This window comes from Podarcis raffonei, chromosome 6, assembly GCF_027172205.1.
Source record: "Podarcis raffonei isolate rPodRaf1 chromosome 6, rPodRaf1.pri, whole genome shotgun sequence".
Classification (NCBI taxonomy): domain Eukaryota; kingdom Metazoa; phylum Chordata; class Lepidosauria; order Squamata; family Lacertidae; genus Podarcis; species Podarcis raffonei.
In genome coordinates, this window is record NC_070607.1 from 58555145 (window position 1) to 58578319 (window position 23175).

General features: G+C 41.4%; 1 protein-coding gene across 31 annotated transcripts in view; it reads left to right on the forward strand.

Annotated features, from left to right (window-relative positions):
* The first annotated feature begins 5335 nt into the window (after window positions 1–5335).
* NFASC (neurofascin) overlaps window positions 5336–23175 on the forward strand; it is a 180941-nt gene continuing 163101 nt past the window's right edge. For 6 of the 31 annotated variants that reach the window (XM_053393268.1, XM_053393269.1, XM_053393271.1 and 3 more), the window contains exon 1: window positions 5343–5753. The gene's annotated coding sequence lies outside the window, so the exon portion shown is untranslated. Of the gene's footprint in view, window positions 5754–15262; window positions 15330–23175 lie in introns of all 31 variants that reach the window. The other 25 variants (XM_053393246.1, XM_053393252.1, XM_053393253.1 and 22 more) reach the window with 13 other exon arrangements.

Genomic DNA, 23175 nt, shown 5'->3' on the forward strand with positions numbered 1-23175 from the left:
GTGAGGTAGACGAGGCTGAAAGAGAGCGATTGGTCTAAGGTGACCCGGTGAGTTTCATGGCCAAGTGAGGATTTGAATTTGGCTCTCCCCAAGCTGAGGGCAATGTTTTCCCAAACTTGAGGAGAAAATATAATCCTCAGTATTTTGCTGTTTATATGGTTTTGAAAATTATGTATACTGTGTATTTTTAAACTCTTTGAAATTGTCTTTTATAAAGAGCTAATTAGTGTATTTATAATATTTTGTTTGCGGCTTTTGTCTATGTTTGTTGTGAACTGTTTTGAATATACTGTATACAAAAAGCAGTGTACAAATAATGTGCCTGTGACTGACAAGAGTGTTTCTTATGGGATATGGACAGCATTTTCTTCATCAAACAAGTGAAGCCAGGTGAGCAAATTCCACCAAAAGAAGACTAATTTGTTCCCCACAAGAGCATTATAAAAACCTTATCTGGTGAAAGTGTCCTCTTCTGCACCTAATATACATCTAGTTGTAACATTTTAATTCATGGGATTCATTATCATATATTTGTGAGAGTACAAGTTCTAACATTTTTGTCAAAATAGTTCAAAATATCCCTGGAGATGTTCATTTGAACATCATCTTTTGCTGTTGCTCTCATGTCCAGTTTACAGGCTTCCCATAGGCATCTCCTCAGCTGCTGTAAAAACAGGATGCTGGACTAGATGATCCAGCGGGCTTGTCTTATGTTTTAGAAGTGGATCTTTGGCTTGTCAAGAGTCAGTCTTTTGACTCTTACATTGAAGATCTGTATTGACAAAAACTTTTCTATGGATTTAACCAGATGAAACTATGTGAATAATCCCAGAAGCCATTCTCATTGGATACAAAATGTTATTAGCACTGGTCCAAAGTGTTCAATTATATCAGGGTAAGCCACATGGTTGGACCACAGTTCCCCTCATCCCTGGCTTTCGGCCATGATGGTTGGGGCTGATTGGACTTGTGGTTGAACAACATCTAGAGAATATCATGTTGGCCCTTATTGTTTTTTCAGCACTCACCAGTCAAGTATCCGGGGCGGGGGGGGGAGTTATTTGTATAATTTTAGCATTATTCTAGGGGTCCATCTCTGTGAAGTTGATAAGATATTTGAAAATATAAGATATATGAAATGGAATGTTTGTTTAGTAATTCAGTTGATTTCTTTGCTTCTTATTTCCCAGCAATCACTGCAGCTGTAGAATTCATTTGACGGTTGTTGAATTTCTGCTGTAACAAAAATCTTGGCCCAAGCACCTTGGCCACAATCCAATGATGGACTTAAGACCAATGAAATTAGAAAGCTTAAGTGTGCCTTTCTTTCAGTTGAGTTTTGGCTTTTGTTGTAAATGAAAGGTCACAGATGGGACATAGTTGAAAGGGACACAAAAATAATCACACTGTACTTGCCTTGTCAAATATAGTACAAGCAGTTGAAGTCTTCAAATAATTTGGTTTTCTACTAAAATCTGCTCACAAACAGGATTTATGAAGTCCAATACACTTGGGCAGTCATGAAGAAAACCATGTAAATTATTATGTTAGTTGACTCAAACTTTCCAAGCCAACCTGAGAATCATATCCAATATTTATGAACATTATTTGATATATAGCAAGGAATAACAATGGGTTGTAGGCTTGTTAATATTTTGTGAGGGTTTGATAAAACCAAGCCCTTAGTCTGCTTTGCAGACGGGTGCTGTGTAGCTGTAAACAATAAATATTTGGGAAGGTAACTAAACACATCCTTAGCTTGAATGAATCCAAAACATTAGACTATTGAGACTACAGTCCCTAATGCTTTACTAGATAGTAAAGTCCATTGAACACAGTGGAACTTGCTTACAGATAAATTTATCTGAGACCATGCACCTGGTGATTGACAAAAATCCTAAGCACAGGAAGTTGCTACGCACACACTCAGCATGTGTGTACCCCAGCTGAGCTGGGATGGGGTAGTTATGGTGGTGTAGCTCAGCTGAGCTGATAACCAGCCAGCTGAGCCAGAGATTCACTGAATCCAAAATTGCTCAGAATTGCTCCCTGAGGCTCCTATATGTAATTTTCAAAATATTTTCTGGCAAACTATGCAAACTTCATCTAAGATAAAGTGAAGTACTTGAATTTAAGATGATTTAGTCCCACTGAGATCAATGGAACTAAATCCATCTTCTTTTACTTGATTAGATTATAGCCTGATCTGTAATTCTGAGTCGTAAGTATGTATGCTGTTTTATGTAGGAGGCTAGGAGCTATTGGAATACAAATGGGTTTATTAACCACCTTTTCCATCTCTGACTCCTTTTTGAATTTTCTTTTAAAAGTCAACTTTTCCTTTCATTAATTGAATAATTTCCTTAACTGAATCTCACTCAATTTGGTACTTAATTTGATGTGACAAATTCATTGTTTTTCCTAAAATTTCTGCATGGTGAATATTCTCTTGAATATATTCCCATATAACAGGAGCTGTGTTTGAATGCCTTTTGGATAATAATTGAGGACATGCAGAGTCTCAGATTTCACTATACGAGGGCATGTTTTTGTGCACAGAAAAAGTACCTTTGGTGATACTTTTAGACCAGATCATCCTAAGAACTGGTTTCAAACATTCTGCAATATTGAACTCTTACAAAGCCTTTTTAAGATGTTTATTTATAACTTTCATTTATTTATTTAGAACTACTGTGATCAACATTACACTGGAAGTTCCCAGGGCCGTGATGCATTCATATTAAAATGAAATAATGGTACATTAAAGAGAACATTACATTGTCAAAATAATTCATCATAAACATCACAAAGCAGGGAAACCATCAAGCAGTAGTAAGGTTTATCCTCCTTTTCCTGGTACCTTAGTTGGGATTTACCCCACCTACTCATATTCTTTAAATAATACACCATCACACTCAGAACACTGGAAGTGTTTAAAAAATACCTCACATCCAAGAGCATTTCTATTCCTTAGTATCCACAATGCTCAGTCCGAAAGCTTTCTTAAATTGGTTTTACATTCTTCCACATTTCAAAAATCTGCATTTTATTCTGCCATTTTTCTCATTTGATTACAGTAACACGCTAGCAACACAGCCAAATCATGACCAGCATGTTCCATAAGTTATTCAGATGTCACAGCTACAGATGGACTATTGTTTGTGGCACCTCCAGACCTACTCCTTCTGTGTTCCTGAAAGAGGGTGTGTTAGCATCACATATAACGTGAGTACTACTTAAAAAAATACTTTTGCCTCACAACTTCTTGAACACTGAACGGATGGTCCGCAGGTCATTCTTTATCACCACGAGACCTAATTCCCCACATGGTAGCCTTTTGATGTCTCTCCAGTGGCATTTCTGGGCAAGTTTGACTCATCTCTATTTAAACTACTATAATTCCAGGGACAGCCTGTTTCCAGGAGTGATTAGTGTGGCAGTATTTCGGGTCACAGACTGCACATTATTTTCCAGGCAGATTACTGTACCAGCCTAAAGCCTTTCTGCTGGCTACTGCCAGCAGGGGACTAACCACCACCATTTCCACCCATCTGCTTGGCAGGTAGAAGTGGGAGGTCTATGCCAGCAGAGTGGTGCTGGTGTTATTCTGCAGAGGGAGGGTGATGGAGACCCATAAAACTGGGCAGAGGGACACCTCAGCTCAGTCCATACCCACTCAACCCAACACAATGGAGGGCTTGGATTGCTCTGCCAGTTTGGATTGCAAGTCAAAATGATCAATGAAATGTACCAATTCTATACAAACACATGGAGGAAAAGTGGGAAGATCCCATTTTGTGGAGCTGCAGCTTGAAATATGGAGCAGCAAGCAATCCCAATTTATTCATAAATGACGTTCACATTGTTTGACATGTATAACTTTTAAATTAATTTTCAAAAAAAATTCAATTAAAAATAAACATTTTACAAACTGATTGATATCCAATGACTTCCCTTCTCTTTCCATGGTTCATTTTATATATCTTCCATTCCTGCATATTTTACTATAACCATTCAAGTCAGTTTTCCATTTTTACACCATTCAAACATTAATTACACTGTTGAATTTATCTTAATGCTGCCAGCGTTTTCAAGTTGTGTCCAATTATTTTCCATATATTCAATGTTTTCCACTCTTCTTTAAATATATGTCCTTCTGGCTCTCTTGTTCTGTGTTAAACCTGCTAGTTCTGCATATTCTAACATCTTAAGTTGCCAATCCTCTTTGTCTCTCACTCATTTTCCATTTTTGGGCTAACGAAACACAGGCCGCTGTTGTTGCATATATAAACAAGCTTTTCTGACCCCTAGGAATTTCTGTCTGGGTTATTCCCAATAAAAAGGACTCTGGTCTTTTGGGGAAGGTAATTTTAAACATTTTTTTCAACTCATTCTAAAGAATTTCCCAATATTCATTTACCTTTTTACATGTCCACCACATATTGAAAAGGTCCTCCACCCTTTCTATACAATAAATGATGCTCACATTGTTGGTTCCTCCTGCCCTTTCCCACCACTTTCCACATCTGTTATTCGATGGTAAAGCTTCTATGAGCTGCAGCGTCCATTCTCTTAAAAGCAGCTATTAATGTCCACTTTCTATCCTGCATCAACAACCCTTCGAATAGTGCAAAAGAGGCTCAGAGGTACTTGTAATGTCACGAGTGTATGTGCATTATTAGACGATGGTGGAAAGTGAATTTGACCATTGTCCCACCCATTCAACACGCTACCCGACAAGCTCTCTTTCCATCCATGAAAAATTACGCTATAATAAATTTAAGCTGCCACAAAAGTCTTCGTTGCCTTTGTGGCATCCAAGTAACATAACCCCACCTTTGAAAAATACTTGCTTTTTGTGCCAGTCCCACGTGTAATTCTCCCCTGCTTTACATTAGTTACTCCTTCTTTATTACAAAACAGAATCTGGGGTACCTCAAAGATTAATGCATCTCATCATGGCATCAGCTGAGTGGCTCAGTCCAGGAAAGCATATGCTAGAATAAAAATGTCTTTCAGGTGTCCCAAGGCTGTTGGTTGGCTTCCCCTGCTGCAACTAAGAGGCGACATTATTTAGTATTAGAGGCTTTACCTGGTGCCATTTGCTTTTGATCATTCCTCCTTCCCTATTCCTCTATTAACCCATCGTCCCCACTCAAGACCCCTGGCTAATGACTTCTCTCACTTTCTCCCCTTGCCTCCTCAGTTGGGTAATCCATCACGTCCTCCCTCTTAATTAGCACCCGCCTCCTCCCTGCCTCGCGCCTGTTATCGACCGACACGCCACTCCTTTAATTGCTGGAGGAGGAAGAAAGAAAGAAAGAAAGAGAGCGAGGGACCAGTAAGGGGAATCTCCGCGTGGCGCGTCGCCTGCCTGCTTTGACTGTTTGCAGGAGGTGGAAGCAGCGGCGGCGGCAGACAACGAGGAGGAGGCGCGCTCCTGGGCCCTGGCGCGCACTCCCGCCACCGCTCCTCCCGGGGGCGCGCACGTGGTCCCCCGGCCGCGCGCCCGATGGTCTCTGCCCTAATGCGGGAGTCTGAGCGAGAAGGCGCTGCAGAAGGATGGGAGCTGTGCGGGGAGGAGGCGGCGGCGGCGGGGGCACCGGCGGAGAGGTCTTGTAGCCCGGCGGCGGGTGCGGAGCAGCAGCGAAGAGTATCTGGGCGGCGATGAGGCAGCTGTGAGCCTGGCCTTGCCGGCAGGGAAACAGGCAGGGGACTCAGCCCGGGCGGCGGCAGCGGCGGCGGCTGGCCAGGTAAGGCGGCCGCGCTTTCTCCACGGAGGTGGCTGCATCGGGCAGCTGCGGCCCCAGGCGGGGAGATCGATGGAGGCATCTTTCGCATCCCCGGCTTAGGGCATCAGGAGGTGGCGGCTCCCGTCATGCAGCAGCTAAGCAAGCAGGGAGAGAGCCAGGAAAGGGATGCAGCTTCCACCTTTGCCCTACCAAACGTCCTGATCTCCTGTCCTGGCTCCACCAGCTCATCCCCCCCCCCCAACACACACCTCGCCCCACTGCAGACCCCAAAGGCTCTTCTTGGCCTCCGCTGCTGGTCTCACTGCAGACCAGTGTCTTGCCTGTCATGCATTGGCTGTGCACTTTGCCAAGCAGTTTCTGCTCCTCATGAGCCCCCTTGCCCCTCAGCAGGGCATCTGGAGTTGCTTTGGAGGTGGGGGGGGGGTATACTCTTGAGGCATCTACAAGCTCCAGTATCCTGCTACTGCGGGTAAAGGAGAGAATGATGTGACCCAGCCTCTTGAAATTTGGCCTGCTTTCTATTGGGTGGGGGAGATGTTTGACATTTCTGGCTGATTTATTTATTTTTTGCTGGCAAGGAGGCTGGGGAGAGACATCCCCAAACCCTCAGACATGAGGAAGCTCTGTGTAATTCAGCTTCCTGTCATATATGAAGAATTGTTGTCTGATGCTCAGTAGGCCCTGATGCTGTGACTTTTCCAGGTAGGAAGATTCTTGGAATACAGATGCAGATGTCTCCCTTTCAGGACAAAGCTGCAGATACATTGAATGGCCATTCTTCCTCTTTTTGTTCTGTCTCGGGTCTTTCGGTTCACTTTGATTTAAAGCTACAAAAAAGAACTGACTAAAATGTGTTGGATACATGACAGCTTATAGATGCTCAGTCTAGAACTCTGAACTAGCACCCCCCCCCCCATTTCCTACCTACTCAGAAGCATCAAGGCCAGTGTTTGATGCAATTTCTTTCTTTTCAATTTTGCCTATGTATCTACAGGCTCAGGTGTGGTACAGATAGCAGTGACGTGTTTATGTGTTGGTTGCTTGAGAGATCTTGCCTGCACAGTTGGAAAACAAGGAAGAACCTCAAGCCCCATAATTCCGGACCTAAAGGGGCCACTGGGAATTTATGGAAAGCTATCCCTTTGCCTGTCACTTGGCTTTAAAAATGGGAGGGCAGAACATCTTTCTGGAGCATCTGGTACTCATTTCTGATAGGAATAGGATGCTAGAATACAGGGATTTGCTCTGGTGTGGCAGCTACAACAATATTTTCTGGGGTGGGGTGAGGCAAATATACGCTGTGTATTAAAAGCCATGTTCATCATGAGCTGTGAGGATCAGAGTTGTGGACATATTTTAAAAGAAGTGAGCTTTGCATAGGCAATTTGAGTCAGCCTAGTTGGTATTGATCAAGGAGGTGAAAGTGCTGAATCATTTGTACTTTTTCTTCTCCCAGCATGTTAGGCTCTTCAGTCCCATTATCGTCTTCAGGAAGTGCAAGATCTAGTTGCTGAATTATCAGCCTTCAGCATCTTCTTTCACTTTAACCAGTACTGGCATGGTGTGGGAATCCTTTGGACCCCAATAGGCAGCTCTTAACTTCATCTAAGTGTGACTTTAGATTGTTCTTCTTTTGATTTAGCTGCTCCTCTCAATGTCTTAATAACGTTTATGACACAGAAAGTGTGTTTACAATATTAGCTGAAACGTATGCTTGGAAAATACTGCCAGTAGTTGAGAGAGGATTATTTTGATATTTAGGTATTTGTTACTTTTCAAAATGAAAGGGTCTTCCCCACTGATTCAGTCACATTTTAGGTTTTAGGGATAGGTGTTTATTGTGTCTTACTGAACACTGATCAATATCCAGTGCTGCTATTCATTACAGCTATGTGTTAACATCGAACATTTTAAAGTCCCCATTGATTTTTTATGGGAGACAGTTAATCACATGTTTAACTCTCCCACTGAAATGCATTTATTTCAGTGTTTATAGCCCCAAGTATGAAATGGCACGTTCAATTAAAATATTTGTTACCTAGAAATGAAAACTACCCTTTTTAGGGTACGACTCTGAAAATAGTACATCAATAACTCCCCAACCTTTTGGCCAACTTTATGCATATGAAGATCCAGGATGAATGTATGTTTAGACCAACACACTGACTATTTTTTTCCTGGGTCTCTACCTCCTTACAGAAATTGGATTTGGGGACCTAGACAGAACCCATATGAAAGAACAATATCTTGCAATCATCCTAAGTCTTCATGTGGGTAGAATTAGCTAAGAGGTTGTGCTCACATTTTAAAAGGATGTTTGCAGTGGCAAACATGATGTCTGTGAAAATAAGACCATTGGTGATGAAACCTGTCTAGCCTGTGTAGCATATTTTTTTTTCTTTTGGAATGTGTTTTATTCCTATAAATATATACTGTGTATATGTGTGTGTGTATGTATGATTCAACTGTGCGAATTTACTCGCGAGTAGTCTCATGGACTTCGGGAGATTTGCCTGCTCCATTTTGGCTGTATGAGAGTGCATCTTCCAGATGTTTTGCAGACTTGCCTATGCCTACAACTTACACCTGCAATATGCTGCTAGCAGCCTGATCCATTATTCTCGCAGTAAATACACCACACTAAAGGACTTATTCTTCATCTTGGAGGTAATCCTTCCAGCTCAGACTTGGACCTTTATGTGACTATTGCAGTTATTCAGCAGTCTCCAAGAATCTTTTTCAAACACCTTGTTATTTGAACTTGAAACGTGGGTAATAGTAAAAAAAAGGCCCTGACAGTTGATCTTAAAGGTTGTGATGAGGACAAGCCTGTAACTGAAGTATGCAAGGGCTAACTTTCTGCTTAACTTTTGATAGACTGTGCCTTTTGCTTTGGGCTGACATGATTTTTCTCTCTCTTTCTTGGGAGGAGAACTATATCAAGATGATGCATAAGAGGAATAGAAGCTTGCTCACTTCTTTGGGTACCTTTTGGCTCTTTTAGGGCAAAACCAGCAAGGATTCTGTTTCCCATGTGCTCCTGGCAAGAAGACAAAATAAAAATCTCTTGATTGAGAAGCCGGCGCTTCTCTTTATTTTTTTTCTTAACCATGTTACCCTAAAATACCTATCCATTAAGCAGACAGCTAAATTGATTGCCAGCATGATTGCTCTGATTCCTCAAAATGTCTTGGTGCTAATCAAACTTACCGTAGCTAATTGTTTCTAAATAAATAAATACCAACTGCCGTCTCTTCATGTTCCCATGAAAATGAAGTGCACTAAAGAAAGCATGTACTGGCAATAGAAAGAAATGGCTTCTGACTCTAATAATCAACGGAGGCAGAGCACCTCCTAAAGTTTAAGAAGCATGATTTGCCTGTTGTGTTTGGTGTTCCCTGGGACTGATAGAATGTGATAGCAGGGGCACTATGGCAGGAAATCCATTTTATTTATCTTAAGGCTTTTTCATGCTCTAGATTCTAGAATGTGGGACTCTGTCGTCCTATATTTATCTAAAGTAATTGCAGTATATAGTGCTCCGTTATAGAACAGTACAGGACAGCCTCTTTTTCTTTCTTTTTAAAATACACATGGCCTGGGGAACAAGAACATTTGGCTAAGCAGAAATTCAGGTTGTTGAGCGTGCCTGAAAATTATATAGGGTGACTTTAGGGAGAAAACACAGTGCATTTTGGTAGCTGCTTCAGATTGCATATTCTGTTGTTTCAGAATGTCTCACAGCCTTTAAATGTAAAGTAGGGATATATTATTCTTGCATTTTGAGCATGGCCGGGGATCCCACTTGGAGCTGCTTGACTCCATGGATAGCCTTCCCATGGACACTTTCTTCTGCATGTTTGTGTTTGTGCTGAACAGAAAGACCCATTCTGTTTGAAAGTATCTTCAAACTCTGCAGGACAATATGAAGAGAGAAGCCACAGCTCAATGATAGAGAACATGCTTTGTGTGCAGAAGGTCCTAGGTCATAATTCTTGGCATCTCAAGTTAGAAAGGATCAGAAAGCAAGAGATAGGACATCAGAAACCCTGGAGAGCTGATGCTGGTCAGAGGAGACATTGTTAGGTCAGCTGGACCAACAGGCAGACCTGGTATAAAATCACCCTATGTTCTTATGAAGCAAGTTGCTCCACACATAAACAGAGGTGTCCCTACAGTCCTCAAATGTATACCACCTCATTGTTCTCACTCTACTTCCATTTAGGTAAACTATTTAATTGGTATTAATGTAAGAGGATTTGCTACAGGGACTGCCTGAGAGAGGGGTTGCTTGGATGTCTGAACTTTTGCCCTTCTCTTTTCCCTTTTAACAATACAGGAGATCAGTTCTGATCACAATTATTATTATAATCTGAACCTAAACGACCACTGTATTTGTAGAGCAGTGTGCATGTGAATTACCATATATCGTCCCCTGCATCACCTCAGAGGGACTAGTAGACATGTGTAGTAAGAGCTTCAGCTTACCAGCTTGAGGCCTGTTATGGATGTAACTGCATACTGTTCATTGTGCTCTCCATGAGCTTTGGGTCCGCGTGGCTACTCACCCACCCACCCCATCCTCCAACATGGGCATGAGGAAGAGATCGAAAACTTTTGTTTCCTTTTTCAGTCAATCACAGTTTTAGTGTTGCATCCAAATTCTAAACTGTGGTTGATCTTAACAGCAGTTTATTGAAATAAGTAGTTTATTGAAACAAGCCAGGGTTTATTATCTGGAAGAATCATTATGTGATTCTGCTTTCTTCAATCTGTGTATGGAAAACTTGTCTATAATGTATAAGTTAAATGTGTAAGTTCCTCTATAGCAGGGATGTCCAACAGGTCAATCAGGATCAACTGACCGATCCCCGGAAGGTTCTGGTTGATCGCGGTCTCCTTTTCCTTTGCGGTGGCATAAGAGCATCTGACCCTGCCTGCTCGCCCCGTCCTTCTTTTTCGCATAAACATTGGAACGGAAGATGGAGTTTTTGCTGTTAGGTAGATTGTTTCGTTAGCGAATTTTTGGTGAGCGACTTTTCCCCTTTCCCTTTACTCAATTTTGACATTTTTGTCTCAAAAACGTGACTTTCTTACCTAAAAAAGCTCAACAACTTTGACCTGAACCCCCCAAAAGGGGTAGATCACTGCCAGTTTTTTATTCTGTGAGTAGATCGCAGTCTTTTGGGAGTTGGACGTCCCTGCTCTATAGGAAGCAAGTGTGTGGAGTGTGAGGAAGAAACTTTCTGACACCCCCCAGCTGAATGGTGTTATAAGAATTTTAAGGTCATAGATGTATAATAAATGTACATGGATGTACCAAGCAAACACATACATAGATATATGGACCACATGTCTGAGGCAGCACAGGAGGGCAGTCCTGAAACCATTTTAACTCCCAAACTGACCAAATGTTTCTCTGCAAGGAGGGAGGAAATGAAAAAAACCTTCCCATTGTCTCAGGAATTAAGTAATTACCATCTCAAAGGAATGGCCAGACTACCAGAAAAGGCACTTAGATAAGGCATTATCATATAACCTGGCAGACAGGAAAAACAACAACATTCAAATTTCTGTTGTAGACCGCCTTTTCTGTGATGTATGTATGATGTATGGAGGGGTGGTCTTGGGCTCCAGGGCAGGGAATTGCAAAATGGATATATAAGGCCTTGTGCGCCGTTGATTGAGGTCTTTCTCCTCTCTCCTGCATGTGGGGGAGCACCCTGTTGCAACAGTCAATAAAGAACAGGCTTACTAGCTGCTTTGCTTCTCAGTATTCTCTGGTTGGTCTCTATTATTTTCTCCTACTGATAGAGAACCTACAAAATGACTCTATATGGGCTATTGGATACCCCATAAGGGAAAAGGATCACTTTTTTTTACTTATATCAGTGGCTACACTGACTGCATAACCTCCAACATTTCTCCAATTAAGTAGTCCATAATGATTATTTTACCATTTATACCCCACACATCTTACTGGGTTGACCCAGCCACTCAGGGCAGCTTTCAACATATATAAAAACATAATAAATCATTAAACATTTTAAAAAAGCTTCCCTGTACAGGATTGCCTTCAGATGGCTTGGGAATTGGATAACTCCATACCCCACAACATTTCTCCAATGAAAATAGGGACATCCTAAGGAAAAGTGGGACATTTCAGGATCAAATCAGAAACCAGGAAGGCTTCTCTAAATCAGGGACATTCTTGGAAAATAGGGACACTTGGAGGGTCTGTGACTGTGTGTGTTACATCACTTTTACACTTATCGCTACAGAAGAAACTTGAGGTAGGTCTAGAAAAGTTCCAGATGCCACCATTCCTACCAGGAAGGCCACCTCTTTTGTAGTAATGCTCTTCTGCTGTTAAATATGGTAGTCAGAAATTTAGAGTGTGTAGACTTTCCTAAGACTGAGATGTAGGAAAGCTGCATCTGTTAGTATTTCTATCTGCTATGCAGCAATTAAAGCCCTGCTAGAATGTGTAGAAGGAGACTAAAAGCCCCATTACCCTGTCAGGCAGCTATCTCTAAACTAATATTCAACGTTTGCCCCTTCATGGATCTTTAAAAACATGATAGCAGCAATTTGATATACTCACAGAGGTGCTGCCTGGATATTCTGTGCTATATTTCATCGCTGCAGGCTGGCATCATGCAACTGACTTGATGAACTGGCTCATTCTCTGTGCCACACATTCTCATTTTCACTGACTCAGCTGTGTCCTTTGCCTGGTGAGCAGCTCATGCTCTCTCTGCAGAAGCTAATGTGTGTTTTAATATCTGTTCACCAAGGCGCAAATCTAATTTGTTTCACTGAACTTTGTGGTTTTTAGACCCTGGCTCCTTAAGACTTCTTTTAAAGAGTCAGAACTGATTATATTTTAATTTTTTTAATTTAGTCGCAGGGGGGCTCCTACCGTTCTGTGATTTTAATGACTAATCCATTCTCTTGTTCACAATACCTGCTGCAACTACTGTGGTTTGTATGTGGAGTGTGTGTATTTCTACGTTTGCATATTCACAAACAGGATAACTGGGCAGATCAAATTGCATGGTCTGGGCTTTAATTAGAGAGTTTCACATCCATCCTTGCTTAACAGGTCCCCTACAGCTGATCTGTTCACTTGACAGCAGTTAGGCAGCTGCAGTGCTGAGATCATTGCCTAGTGTTCTGATGGGCATTGTCTCCTGCTCCGCCTGTCTGTCTGTCATATCCACCTGTTATCTTTTGTTTTGCACTTAGTTGGGGTTTTCTTTTAAGCTGGGCTAATCTTGATTTGTTCTGCTTCTGTGCAAAGGGGAGGCCCCCTAATACATAAACAAAGTTCTACGGTGCCAGTGCCATATCAAAAAAGCACCTAGTTGGCCTAATTCTTGCTGCCAGAATTACAGTGCAAGCCTGTGTGTGTCTGCTTGGAAGCAAGCCCCACTGAATACAAAGGGATGTACTCTCAGGTATGTGTTTTTAGGATTACAGGCTTCATCAAAACAATCTGTTTATCAGAATGAAAACAAAAAACTAGCAGGTCTTATCTTTGTCTTGTCCTTTGGGCATGGATGCTTAGGCCGTTTGCATACTGTTTAAAGCACATTCAAAACACATTTTGCTTGAAGAATTCTGGGCACTGTAAGGGTTGCTGGGAATTGTAACCCTGTGAGGGGTAAACTACAGTGCCCAGAATTCTTTGAGCAACAGAATATGTTTTAAAGGTATAGTGTGTACACAGCCTTTCCTGTTCCCTAAATTTCCTTGGGTATTGTATTTTATTAAGATCTGCCACCCCCCATGTTAATTCCCACTAAAACAGCCTGTCAGAACCCACAGGTAGACCATTCCTTCCCCACCCCTAACCCTTCAACACGTCTCCAGAGCAGCTTCCAAAAAGTTCAAATTGCAATAAAACAAATTAAAACAAGAACATAAAAGCACTGCAATATGAAAGCAGTCAGTGAGACAGTATCTTATCAAAGCTCATTAATTCCTTTATTTATCATGTTGGAAATAGTGCGATTAGTAATAGTATTTAAAGCGAACCATCAAGGGCTATAGGTTTGCTCATTTCCCTAGTAACTCGTGTGTAACTGTCAATTAATTTTTTTATTTAACAATAATCATATAGAACTTAACTGTAAAACTATAAATATTTAATTGCATCCTTTTACCCGTTTCCAGTTCTTTCTCTCAATCATTTGGGATGGTTGTATGAGTCCTCCTGGAAACACTTTCAGAGTGGTGTCATTTGCTGTCATTGCTATGCTAATTGAATACTTTTATTGAGATTGAAGGAATCAAATGTTATGAAGGAATGGGTTAAATAAAAATGAGGCTTTTACAGTATCAGACCTCTTATAGGGATTACTGTGCATAGTTAAGAAGATAATAAGCAGGAGATTAAAAGCCTTATGAATAGGAATACCATGGGATGAATGATTCAGGTGAATATTTTTAAAGGTGATTCATGAGAAGCAGCTTTGGTCCTGGAATTCACAACTGAATTTTGGGGCTATAGTCTTGGGTGTATGATTTTAATCTCAAAAACTGAATCCCAGAGATGTGGAGTAATCAGAAGCTCACGAGGCTCTGTGTAGTTCCCCATATTTATTAAAAGGCTCTCTCCCAAGTAAGTGAAGGAACATTTCTGTCTAAATGAAATATTTAAACTTTAAGAAATGTGTGTGATGGAAGCATATACATCAAGCAGTGTTTATAATGCAAAATAGTTTGACTTTAATATTGGCATCAATTTTACAAGAAAGCGTAACTAGACTATCATGTTTTGAGTTCTCTGCCTCCTTCTGTTTAGGCTAAAGGCTGAAATGAAAAGGCTAAAAGCATAGAAGCCTCAGAAATCAACCTCTTCCTGAACCGCAGTGGCCTCACTATTCAGTGGCTGCATGTATACTAACCCAATTGCTTCCTGAAATCCTGTAAATGTTGGAAAGTGACTAACTCAAGCAAAAGGTTTTCTTGTTGCTTGCAGGTGTGGAATGAGTGAGATTGGAGAACAGATGTAGGGATTGCAACAAGCTCCTAGGATAGCACACTGCGGGGCAGTTATTCCTTTATTACCTTTTAATATGAGTTTATTAAGCACATTGAATTTTATTAAGTTCTGTACAAGATGTTGTGTTTTTTAATTCCCTTCTGAAACAGCTTATTGAAAGATCTCAGGAGGCAAGGGAGGAACAGGAAGCAGGAAAATGCACAGTAATTCTGGTATGCTTAGTCTCTGAGTAAGCTTTGTGAGGTAGGTGTGTAATTAAACAGCAAGTGGAATGGGGAGGTAGGGGAATGATGGAAGGGGAATGTATGTCTTTTGCCATCAGCTCTACATGTGTGCATACCTGTCAAAATAGATACCAGGGTTTTTGCTTCCTCTTCCCACATTCATTTTCACATGTGTAGTAAGAAATGGCCCATGTGAAGCAGCTACCAACTATATATTCAAGATTGAAGGGTTGATACTTCTCTATCCTCCTTCTCCTTTATCTCAACTTCTGCAGGCATTTTCTCTGACTTACTGTCAATCTGCATCTGCTGTGCTTTGAATGCCCTGTACCGGCATTTAAGGTAAGGGCGTCAGTTTGCTTGTATGTTTTAAAGCTATTTCAGTGCCTTCCTGAACTGCAAGCATATCCCATGCTAATTCAGTGAAAGATTTCCACCCCCAATCTATCCCATGTATAATTCATTTTAACATTCAGTAAACTATACTATAAACATGCTTGGTGTACCTAGGGTGCAACTGCAAATGCAGTTGTAATAGCGACCCCAACCTACTCTTGAAATCTAGGAGGACTCTCCAACAGAATTATCACTGCCTCTATAAAACTACAGTTCCCAGTGTTGCTTAAGGAAACACAATTATACATTATACAGTGGTACCTCAGGTTACATACGCTTCAGGTTACATACACAGGTTACATGCAGACTCCGCTAACCCAGAAATAGTGCTTCAAGTTAAGAACTTTGCTTCAGGGTGAGAACAGAAATTGTGCTTCGGCGGCACGGCAACAGCAGGAGGCCCCATTAGCTAAAGTGGTGCTTCAGGTTAAGAACAGTTTCAGGTTAAGTACAGACCTCCGGAATGAATTAAGTACTTAACCCGAGGTACCACTGTATGAAGTTAAAGGCAGCTGAAGTGTGCACTAATGCATTCAGAAGCATGTGCTGCTTGTCAAATGCTTTAATCTAGGTAACAGATGCACCCAACATGCCAGAAGTCTCCAAAACACCATTTATAAACACGACACATTATAAAGTACCAGTCTGCAGCTCTCCTATGCATACAGATCTGTGTTATACCTTTTTGCCCTGACTTTCGACACTTAAGTTCTATATTTTAGGACCCACCTTATTTCTATAATTGTAACAGAGGGAATTCAGGGAAGTCCATTGGGTATATCAAAATGCATCTGTTGTTGGCATCTGTCTCAAGAGACAGTGGAGTGCACCTCTGGAGGTGAAGTTAAATCACTTCATTAGCGGCATTGAAGTGACCTCCCCTGGGGCGCAAGCCCAGGGCTGTGTGTATGGAGATCCTGGGATGCTTAGATGATAAGACCCTGCCTTCTCAGCCTCACTGATTTGGTCCAAAGGAAAGCAGAGCAATACGATTAGCGCCAGCTTGGCTGCAGGAGTTGCTGGAAGGAGGCATACAAGGCACCATCCAGCTGTCTTAGGGACTCAACTCCCAGTTGGTGTAGAGTTTACTCCTTGGCGTTTTCTTCTCCCAAAGATATTCTGCAAGGCAGTGGAGATTTAGGGTCAGTGTTTTCCTTCTTATGGATGGGATACCTTCCCAGGTTGACAAGCCCTATCTGTCCTCTCTACTGAACATGCAGAAACTGCCTTCTTGATTGTAGATCTCGTCTGCTCAATCTGCCAGAGCCTGTCTTCATATGCAGGGGAGGTCCTTCACTTATGGATGATTTGAGACCCATCAGCTATCCTCACCTGGTTTAGCCAGCCAGTTGAAGTTGGTTCTGTGGTGTGGCTGCTGTCGCAATCACTTCTAGGTGATTGCTGAGTGCAGGGTGGGGACCAAAGGTGGACAAACTACCCCAGAAGGAGCACTACATGTCCCCCACCAGAGGTACTACCCCTCTCCTAACACCCCATATATCCCAATTAATTTAATTCAGAATTATTAATGTGTCACTTTTCTCTGTTAAAATATTCAGAGCTGCCTACAATAGAAGCCACCCAAATAATAAAACAAATGAAATCAATAGAGCCAAAGCAGCAGCAGGTATCGGAGTCAACAGAGCAGTTTAAAAACCTCCTATATGATCAACAAGATAAAAGCAACAAAACCACACATCACCCTTTAAAATCTTAGGAAATTTTTTGAAAGATGGAAACTGTCTTCCCTTAAGAATGTTGGTGCTTCATTGATTTGCCTGCGGAGGTGCTCCATACAATTCCAGTCACATGTCCAGTCACCACCCATGTAATCTTCTGCAAGCCTCAAAGCAGATCTTAAACTAGGAGGTTTATATGTGGGGAGAGGGTCCTATGAATATAGACAAATGCAGACATTTGCTTGCTTGGTATTGCATCCTTGGTGTTGCATCAAATTTAAAAAAAATGCAAAGGTGCCAACTAATGGAGAAGTTAATAAATAAATGTGTTGAGCTCAATTTTTTCCAGTCATTTGCAACAGAGTTGGGGACCACAGACTCAAGTTGGTTTTGCTTAAGAGCGCCCTTGAAGAATGTACTGTAATCAGAATACATTGGACTCAATAAGCACAGCTTTTTGCACCTGGAGGATTCTTCCCTATCCCCCCCCACCCCCACCCCATTAGTCAAATGCTACCATCTTGATTATATTTATGTAGACAGCTAGTCTGAGTTGTAGAATCATACCACTTAATATTCATTGTATTACTTCTCTCTAATCAAGTGTTGGTTCAACTAGGCCAATTCCTGTGTCTGTGACACCTTCAGTATCATGTTGCGATTTGAATAGAGCTCAAATGTAGCCTGCAGGCAATCTTATGTATTTCATCATTTTATATCCCACCCATTTTTCAGAACACTCTGGGCAGCAATGTATGCATAGAGAATTGATACATAGCCAAGTGCTACCAAAGGCAATGTAGTTGCTGCATATTTAGCAACACAAATATGCTGGTTTTGGTTTTAGAGAAAGCTGATCCTCTGCTTGCTGTTCTGAATGAAAAGACCCCATGACTTGACACAGAAAGGATGCCTTGGATTTCATTTGGACAAGAGCCATAATGAAGAGAAGATAAGCTTTGGATGTTAAGGGATTTAACATGATTCTCAATGTATATAGTGAATTGATGTTTCAAAGCTTTCCAGGGGAAAACATCTTTCCCGAGCTTTCTCCAAAGGGAAATGTCTTTTGAAAACATAACAGTAACATTCAGATGGTACTGCTTTCAAGAATCTTGCAGTTATACACTTAAATCCTCCTAGATTTTTATGAAGAGGGTTAAAACAATTTTGCAGTGCAAGCAATAAATAAACATTCCCCCTCCGACTGGCTTTGTTGTGCAGAAGTATGATGACGCAGATGTGTGACCCTTTCTGCATTTGAGTGGAGTGGGAGATCCCTATGCTGATGTGGAAAATAGCCTTGCCAAGTGAGAAATGCCTATTATCTAAAGCCACCTTTTTACCTTGAAATATTAGGGCTCTTGGGAAAGGGCAACACTAGTCTTATTAACTGTCCAGGGTGCTGAATCCTTTGAGAGTGCTTCTTTCTAGTTTCATTTCCAATAGCCTGTGTCATTCAAGTGTAATTAAAATAATTCTAAGTAACCTGTCCTTCGGAGCACAGGCAGCAGCATAAATCCATTAGGCACCCCTTCTACCTTTCACATATTTGCATAGCTAGAACATAGGCCCACTTTTGAGTAAACATTGGTGTTGATGCTAGCTTAGCTTTTAAAAATCTGTAGGTACAACCTGCATAAGCTGGCAGTGTGCTCTATTAGGTTTTATTGTGTAGCTGACATTAATGTAGTGCGTTAATAGTGTTGACTTCATTCTACTGATAGTAACAGAGATGACTGGCGCTTAGTCAGGCTGTACCTCTCTGTTATATATGGTACCACCAGCACCTAATGTTGTAATTACACTACTCTCTTTGTGAAAAGTCATAAGAGCTGCTAATGTTCTCAGTGGTGCAGCATGGCTCTGCTATGAGAAAGATCAGTCTGTATGCTGAACTGTACTCTCATGCCATTGCTTAATTTGTCTTGCTTTCAGATTTGCAACAGGCCCAGTAACAAGTGTGCTTGTTGTGAGCTCATTGGCTTTTGTACTCAAGTTCTTGTGACATACACGCAGATGTCTATAGCAGGCAGAGAAATGGGCCTTTGTAATAGGCACCCATGGGGGAAGGGTCATAACTCAGTGGTAGAGCACATACTTTCTGGGCTGGAGATCTCAGAAACTCTTAGGTAGCTGGTATTGGCAAAGACCTCTACCTGAGACCTTGGAGAACTGTTGCCAGTGCAACAGCTAGCCAAGCAAATAATCTGATCTGGTACAAGGCAGCTTCCTGTGTACCTATGATTGTGCCTGTGAAGTCCCCGAAGTTCTCTCATATAAATGGCTCTGGTTAAGTACATAGCAGGAGCATGCCCCACGGTTGTTCTGCTACTACAGTCCTTTATGAAGTGCTGTTACAAAGATTTCAGCACTGCTAGTCCTGGATGGCGCTTTAGCTTTTCTTCCTGGAATTGTCAAGCAGGGCCATTCATTCACTTTTCACAAAGGTATGAATCACCCTTCTGCTTTGAGAACAACCTTGTTTCTTATCTCCTTATGTTTGCTCTAAAAAAAACCAAAACACCAGAGGCAATATTTCAGGAGGCCTATTAAAGAACAAAACATGTATTGTGTATTATAGATGTTATAGGGGGGGAAATTGTTCCAGGACGTATTGTAATTTATGTGCATGGCACTACATAAATAGTACAATACCTGACTCTGAATGTTTTGGGCTCTCTTAACTTGTTTATAGGAAGGGAGTTTGCCTAATTTCTCTCTCTGCCTTCTAGCAGACTTCTAGGCTTGAAGCAAAGATGTATAGGTGAATTTTTCCCCCAACAGGGTGGAAATGATATATTGACTAGTCTGTTCTGGTCTCTTAAAATCCTTGATTCAGGTAGGTAGCTGTGTTGGCCTGACGCAGTCAAAATAAAAATAAAAAAATAAAAAAATTGTCTAGTAGCACCTTATAGACCAACTAGGTTTGTTCTGGTGTATGCTTTCGTCCGCATGCACACTTATACCAGAACAAATTTAGTTGGTCTATAAGGTGCTACTAGACAATTATTATTATTATTATTATTATTATTATTATTATTATTTAATTAAAATTCTTGTTTTCTTTGCCCAATTGGATTACATATATTATAAAAGTAAAATTTTGTTGTTACTGTAAAGCTGTGAAGCATAAAGTGAATTTCTTCTGAATTTTAAAGCTATTGTGATGAGCGGTGATGCTCAGAACAGCGACTTGCTGAAGGAACCAGCCAACAAAGCCAAAGTGAAAGATAGTCTTTAAGACTGTAGTATTTCACAAACATATAATTAACAATAAGGTGCATGGTATTCTTGAAGGCAGTTAATTGCATTGCAAATATCACCCTGTCAGATCACATTTGGTAGCTGAGCCTTAATGTAGCTAGCTGCATGGACTTAAATAGCAATTGTGTTTTTCTTGAGGATGTTGAAGCATTGTGTAATCGTTTTGGTAGTTTGAAAGGATGTTTGCCATTTGATTTCACCTCAAATGTAAAGAATTAAGTGTTCTTAGAGGAAGTACAGTGGGTTACATAATAGAGCAAATTGCAAACTCTTTCTTTGACAGACCAAATGCTTATTGTGCTCCACATCTGAAAATCTTTTGCATCACCCCACTTAAAACATGGTCACAAATAACTTAGCATTGTTGTGCCCTATGAGAATGTAACTTTCTTGAGTGTTGCTTTAAATTTAGGTTGCACTCAGAGGTCTAGGATGGGGTAGTGAAGGAAAGTAATAATCTTTTCCATTTTCTTTTTGTTAAATCTAGGAGTATGCCATGGAAGGTAATGTTCACTACTTAATAAGTGGTGACTAGTCTTGAGGTTCTATAATGCTTTGTCTTTCAGACAAACTACCTTTTGCCTGATCCCTTTCATTTTTCACCCCATTGGGGATGTTGGAAAATTAGCATAAGTATCCTGTCTCACTGCAGTGGAACAATCCAGTCCATCTTGTTCATTGAGAAAGGTGAGTCAGACATTTTAAGGCCTAGGGCTTTGCTGGCTCAGCTAAATACCCTACTTGATAAATTCCCACAGCAAATTACACAGTCTTTCTGTGCCTCAGTTGAAGAAAGACATACCAGGCTCCTCAGGTACTGTGGTTAATATGGGTTGGATAAATTATTATATTTTATATTTATATTATACCCTGCCTTTTTCCCAGACAAGACTCAATAAATAGCATGGCTAGGCTAACATATCTTGAAATTAAGGCCATAATAATAATAATTTATATGCCACCCATCTGACTGGGTTGCTCCAGCCACTCTGGGCGGGTTCCAGTGAATTAAAACATCAAACACAGTAAAACATCAAACATTTAAAACTTCTCTATACTATGTAAGAACAGAAGAATAGTCCTGTTGGATCAGAACAGAAGTTTATCTAGCCCAGAACTCTGTTCTTACAGTTGCCAGCCAGATGTACATGAAAAGTCCATATGCATGACATGAGCACAAAGGCCCACTACCCACTCATATTCTCAAGTAACTGGTATTCAGAGGCATTGCACCTCTAATCCTTGAGTCTTTTATCTCTCTCCTGCCTTCTTTGGCAATTAACCCTCAGCAATTACAGCAATTAACCTTCAGCAAAAGTCTGTTTGGTCTTTCTTCATATATTCTCACATATATAACTAAACACACACACAGTGGTAATAGCATGTAATAAAAAGGTTAGATAGTTCAATGTATGTACATTATCCGTGTAGGAATGCGAGTGGCGTTGTGGTCTAACCACTGAGTCTCTTGGGCTTGCTGATTAGAAGGTTGGCAGTTTGAATCCGCGCAATAGAGTGAGGTCCCATTGCTCTGTCCCACCTTCTGCCAACCTAGCAGTTGGAAAGCATGCCAGTACAAGTAGATAAATAGGTACCGCTGCGACAGGAAAGTAAACACTGTTTCCATGTGCTCTGGCTTCCATCACGGTGTCCCATTGCACCAGAAGTGGTTTAGTCATGCTGGCCACATGACCCAGAAAGCTGTCTGTGCTGGCTCCCTCAGCCGGAAGCGAGATGAGCTCCTCACCCCATAGTTGCCTTTGACTGGACTTAACCATCCAGGAATCCTTTACCTTACATTATTCATAACAACAATCCTGTAAGGTAGATTAGTACTGCAGAGAGGAGAAGAATTTAGTAGACTTAAGCAAGCCACTGTTCTATCAAATGAGTGCACAACTTAGATGAGATTTAAACCACCTTGCCTTCTTAGCAATGACCCCACCCCACCTCCACCAGCTCTATTAAGTACACATGACATGGGAAGCCTAGGCTATTTCCATAACTAAAGGTGACTTTTCCCCTTTGGGTAAATGATAGTTTAACTGGAATCTTTCTGAATTCTGGGCCTCTGGGAGCACTAACCACAGCATCAATTGTGACAACACATTTTATGATGTAGTGATGTTGACCATCACTAGGCTGAGATCACCAAGTTATTGGCCACAAACTATCAAACAGTAACATTCCCCAAGTGCCTTCTGAGCTCTGCTGACTGGAATTGGGTCAGAAGCCATGGAAGATGGGCTCTGTGGCTTCCTGCCAGTTCTTCTGGTCACCCAACACGTGAGCAACCCGTTTTGATAAGGTAAGAGGCACATTATGGCTCTGTCCTCTAACTCCACCATCCTCAAGTTTGAAAAATCCTTGGTTTGGCATTAGAGCTGTGAAACTACCTATAGACAAGCAACTTATTGTCCTAAGACCTTTGGACTGTTCAGATGTTCTGCCTGCATACACCTACTGACTACATGGGGAAGTGGGGCCACATCCTCAGTTGCTGGCTATGTCTCAGTGGTCATATATTTGCTGAGGAGCCCCTCTGTGTATACAGTGCAGGTGTGGGGCCCTCATTAACACAGAGAAGAGTGGTTAGTATATATGGACAGGAGATGAACGAAATGTAAGCAGTTCTGATCATCCCCACAGTGGCCAACCAGATGCCTGTGGGAAACTAGGGAGCAGAACACGAGCGCAGGAGCACTCTCCCTTCCTGTGGTTTCCAGCAAGTTAACATGCCAGCAAGCCCTCCCATCTATATTCTTCAGGTCAGGAAGGCTGACACTTTAGCAATGAATCTGCTCAGCTTGGAAGCTTACAGAAGAGCTGGAGGTTCTGCCCATTCC